The following is a 6000-nucleotide window of genomic DNA, read 5'->3' on the forward strand; positions in this document are numbered from 1 at the left end:
GATGATACAAAAGGTGGCACATAAACAGGTGGTGCAGGTATCGGTGGAATACGTGTCGCGTATTTCACTTTTCGTCTTTGAAATTCTTCTCTTTTTATTTTTATCCTTTCTTTGGCGACTTCCCGACGCACGACTTGATTAATTCTCTGAAATACATGAAATAAGACAATAAGAAAATATGTTTTTATAGTTTTAAAACATAAAGTGTCTTATCGTAATATATTAAATTAGCAATTAAAAATAAATACGAATTGAAAGAATAAATGAAAAATGTTACGATTATAATAGTTTTCAGATTACAAGCAATAAGAGATAAATGTTATTATTATAAATATATTCTAATTATATTTTTAAATATTTACAATTGAGAGACCATACTGATCAATATTTTAATAAAATTTTGGACATCTCTAATATAATATACTATTTTCACAAATTTTAAAAAATCCAAGTATTATTTATATCTGCATCATAGACATATTAACATAGACTGCTCATAAGGTAGCGAAGAGTATCCTCCTGAGAGAAAAGGATAGCATGAATTAACTTGTGTATCTGTCTTTTTCTGACACATGCGTGATGCAATTTCAAGTTATTGACTTTTTAACTTGAAATTGCATCACGCATGTACCAGAAAAAGATAGAAATAAAAATTAATTCATGCTATCCTTTTCTCTCAGGAGGACACTCTTCGCTACCTTATGAGCAGTCTATGTTAATATGTCTATGATCTGCATACAGTAAAAAGAAAAGTATGCAATAATTAAATATGCAGTTACTTACTTTTATATTTGTATGCACATTTTCTTTAATATTTTCATACGTCGTCGCCGTCGTCGCTCCTGGTGACATCGGCTCTGTCATGGCTCTTTGCATTGTCGCCGTCGTATTGTCGCCGTCGTATTTAGATGATGGTGTCTTAGACTCCGTTGACTTTTGCGTTGTAGCCCTTTGCATCGTCGCCGTTGCTGTACACTTTGTTGGCACCGTCGTGGATGTTGATTTGCGACGATTTACCTCAAATTTCGCTTCCCGCCTTTTGATAACAGCGGAGAGAGAACATTTTTCACTCTCTCTATTGATTTACTTCTTCCTTAAATAAATATACATTAATTAATATTTACGTATATGTGTCTATCGAACAGATTTATTTTATAAAATAGTTTTTAATTACTATGTCTTATTACTATTACTGTACCTAACCAACAAATATTATTACAATTTATATGGTTATTTATATAGTTTCTAATAATACTATTGTAATATCACATCTAATAAATTTCTACTAATAAAAAATACCTACTAATAAAAGTAGTACTACTAATAAAAAGTAATATTTTATTACTTTTATGTATATACGAGCGCAGTACTTACGTGTGTTCATCGTGCGACGGATGGAATATTACTGCACTCAGTACACTGCGATTATCTTCGAGACACGTTTCGCACTTGTTGCCAGTGATACCAGAATGGATACGTTGACAACAACAAATTATTTCACATAGAGTATAGCTCGACGTTCCTCGACGCCCCTCGATCCTCGACTGTTCCACAGGAACGCCGAGCTATACTCTATGCGAAATAATTTGCTGTTGCCAGAGTATCCATTCTGGCATCACTGCTTGTTGCGTGGACACTCGCTTATCGCGTGCACGATCCGACGTTGCCAAGTGTAACATATATGTGTCGTGTAACGAAGCCAACGAACAACATTGTATAATTAGACAATTCAGTAATTGTATAATTTTATTCGTAAGTATTGCTAATTTGATTTGTGATATTACGAAATATTATAATTATGTACAGGGCGTTTAATTTTAATCGCCCCAAGCATATTTCGAAAAATTTATTATTTTAAATTTATTATTTATTTTATTTTCTTACAGCAATAAATACGAAATGAAAAAAGACTTAAAAAACAAATATCCTTCCCGCCTCCGACTTTCTCGAAAGAAAGGATGGGCGAGAAGGTATGTTTTGCATAATCATATAAGCTTGTAAACAGAATAGTAATGGTTGCAGCACTTTTATTATTAAATTTAGGTACAAGTTAGTAATCATATATCGTATATCGATATATCGTGAAACTTGCTTATATATATATACAGGGTGAGCCATTTTAAGTTACCCACCCCAATAACTTTTATTTTTGAATGTACAACAAAATGTTTCAAATAAAAGTTGTTTGACTTCGAGGGGGACAGAAGATGGTGGCAAAAATTTGACCTTGGATAGTCATTTGAAGGTCACATAAAGGTCACCTTCAATTTCTTAAACGGAACCTACTATTTTTCATTGCATATTCTTGTAGCTTATCTCGAGAGCTTTTCAAAACACTATAATTAAGTACCTTTTCGTTAAATACTTTTTGAGTTATGAGGCTTGAAATAATTTCTTAATTTTACATAAACCTTCAAATATCTTGTAAAATATTCATTTTTCGATTATCTTACCTTAATACTTTTACGTACAAAATAATGAGAGGAATCAATTGGTGTAAAGAAAACACATAATTGTTTCGAAAGAAAAAATGTAATTTGTAATAAACAATTACATTTTTTTTTTCGAAACAATTATGCGTTTTCTTTACACCAATTGATTCCTCTCATTATTTTGTACATAAAAGTATTAAGGTAAGATAATCGAAAAATGAATATTTTACTAGATATTTTATGGTTTATGTAAAATTAAGAAATTATTTCAAGCCTCATAACTCAAAAAGTACTTAACGAAAAGGTACTTAATTATAGTGTTTTGGAAAGCTCTCGAGATAAGCTACAAGAGTGTGCAAAAATATATAGGGTGTTCCATTTAAAAAAATTGAATTGACCTTCACGTGACCTTCAAATGACTCTTCAGTGTCAAACCAATGATACCATCTTATGGCCCCCTCGAAACCATAAAACTTTTGTCTGAAACATTTTTCTCTAAAATGCTTTGTTTCCGAAATAATTGCGTGCGTTAATTAAAATGGATCACCCTGTATATACAGGGTGTCCCATTTTAAAAGTTCCACCATCATAACTTTTCAGGATCAACGTCTGAAGAAAAACGACTCGGATAAAAGTTGTAGGGAACGAAGGGGGCTATCTAATAGTGACCTTGGATTCGACATTAAAGGTCATTTTCAAGGTCATTTGAAGGTCAACTTCCGTTTTTTAAATGGGAACCCCTATCTTTTATTACTTATTCTTGTAGCTTATCTCGAGAGCTTTCCAAAACACTATAATAAAGTATTTCTTCATTCAGTACTTTTGGGGTTATGAGGCTTGAAATAATTTCTTAATTTTATATAAACCATAAAATATCTAGTAAAATATTCATTTTTCGATTATCTTACCTTAATACTTTTATGTACAAAATAATGAGAGGAATCAATTGGTGTAAAGAAAACATACAGTTGTTTTTAAGAAAAAATATGGAATTGTTAATTGCAAATTACATATTTTTTCTTAAAAACAACTACGTGTTTCCTTTACACCAATTGATTCCTCTCATTATTTTGTACGTAAAAGTATTAAGGTAAGATAATCGAAAAATGAATATTTTACAAGATATTTTACGGTTTATGTAAAATTAAGAAATTATTTCAAGCCTCATAACTCAGAAAGTACTTAACGAAAAGGTACTTAATTATAGTGTTTTGGAAAGCTCTCGAGGTCAGCTACAAGAATATGTAATAAAAAATAGGGGGTGCCATTTAAAAAAATTGAGGTAACCTTTACGTGACCTTCAAATGACTCTTCAAGGTCAAACCAATGGTACCATCTTATGGCCCCCTCGAAACCAAACAACTTTTGTCTGAAATATTTTTCTCTCCCGGACTTGGTTTTCGAGATATTCGACTGGATGGATTAAAATGGGCCACCCTGTATATATATATATATATATATATATATATATATATATATATATATTGTGACGTGACACTTGGCGGTCCGTCACAAGGATCGCGAGATCCGACCGAGAATGAATTTGGGCCCTCGTTCTCCCCTAATTTAGGGAGAGAGCGGCTATTGGAGGCGAGATTATACTCGCCTCCCGTGCGTACAAATTTATTTGTTAGCGTTAAGATTAGGCTTAAGAGCGGGCACGATGGGAAACGCTGACGGGATCTCATCCGGTGGCTCAAAATTGAGGAAGAAGTACAGGATACAAGGAAACGGGCGAGCGGAGGCGCCGACTAAAAGGAACACGCCAAGCTAAGTATTATTATTTAATTGCGTCAATAATAAAGTCCACTTAAGACTACCGCTGCCGCCCCTGTAAACATTCACATGCCCAGCAGGTACGGGGAACAATTGAGGGGAAGGCCAACCAGCGGACGAAAACTGACACTGAGATCCCGAGTCGGAGTCATCTCGGCCGGAACAGCGCTAAAGAAGAACATTCTAAATAACGGCGAGTGGCTGCCGAAAGTATCCCTCCTGACAGGCCTCGACGAGAGGAATTATGGAAAATAAAAGAGGAAACGGGGTGCGACAAGCACATGTACAGCCCTGAAGGCCGCAGGATTAAATGGGCCACACGACGATCCTAAGGGTTGCGGAAGCGCCACAGGTGGCCTAGTTACGCATTAATTTGCTGGCGTGTTTCCGACGGGCCTTCCGCTCGCCACTGTTCGGCGGACCGGCGAAGGGAACGACGGCCCAAAATTATCGATCCGACACGTGGATGCCGAGAGCACGGAGAAACGCAAGGAGTCACCGGTGAGACAAGCGTCGACCGAATCTGGCCGTCTTTGTTAAATAATTCAGGTAGAATTAGCTCGAACAATGTCGGTGCCGTATAGCTGCCGTCATTAAATTTATTGTGAAATTCCTTTTCTGCGTTCTCGATATTTGCGTCTTAGAGTACGACGGCCGGCCGAAAGACTTTGTTCGAGCTTTCGTAAAATTAAGTGCCCTCTCTCCCAGTTGCGCGTCGACAGTCACTGTAAAAGTTTATTTGTACAATTATTACTGTTAGCTGTAAAACTTTGTCTGTTAAAAGTACTGTAACCGAGCTCACGCACAAAGGCGATTGTGATACTCGATAACCGGCAACTACGTCGCGGCGTCGGCTCGCATATTTCCGAGGCTCAAATCGTTTGATACTTTATTGTTATTTATAATTTTTCATGTCTAGATTCAACCGTATATGTTAGATACGTTAGTAGTCGCTCAATTCTTTCGTTAAAGCAGTAGATCTGAATAATCGACTCGCATCTATAATCGATTCTGTTAACTGTGCGTGTGGCGAGTAGATCTACTATTGTAATTAATTATTTTATTTGCGACAGACGGATGTCATTAAAGGAGCCAAAACCGCGGTGTTCCTTATTAAACATTATTTGGGAATTCGTAGCTGCCGAAACTCTAACAAGTTTCGTTTAGCGCGGAATTCCGGGACTTTTCTTTTACGCTTTCTTCCTGCCGCGTGACACGTGATACTGCGGTGATCGCGCTCGAATGCCGGCCCGTCGCTGCCGGCTAATAATCTGATAATCAATATTATAAAATCGTTCTACATCTACGCGAGTCTGTCCGCCGTTGAAATTTATTCATATGTTAAATATATTAATTCTTGTTACTAAAATATTATGTTTTATTTGCAGCCACCTTGTATTCTCGATCCTTCCTTGTGAATTATTAAAACGGACCGCCCCTCTACCAATTTCGAGACGGGGCTAGCCGAGCGTCCGTCGCGGTTTTTCTGAGAGCTTTGCATTTTTTTCGTGTGTACTGCCGATACGTTAAATTTTATTAGAGTGGTGCGGATTCCCGCACCTGGCGCCCATATATTTTACTTTGGAGAAGAAACACTTTTCTTTTATATTAGAAGATCGCGCCGAAGGTGTGCCGTGGGCCATTATCACCGGTCATTTAATGTCATTAGCCCTTAATAAATTAACGGTCACAAATTGGCGCCCAACGTGGGGCGTGACCGTTAATTTGTGACCGTTAATTTATTAAGGGCTAATGACATTAAATGACCGGTGATAATGGCCCACGGCACACC

This window comes from Camponotus vicinus, unplaced genomic scaffold, assembly GCF_025532165.1.
Source record: "Camponotus vicinus isolate PSW18456_S1 unplaced genomic scaffold, iyCamVici1.0 SCAF_8, whole genome shotgun sequence".
Lineage (NCBI taxonomy): Eukaryota > Metazoa > Arthropoda > Insecta > Hymenoptera > Formicidae > Camponotus > Camponotus vicinus.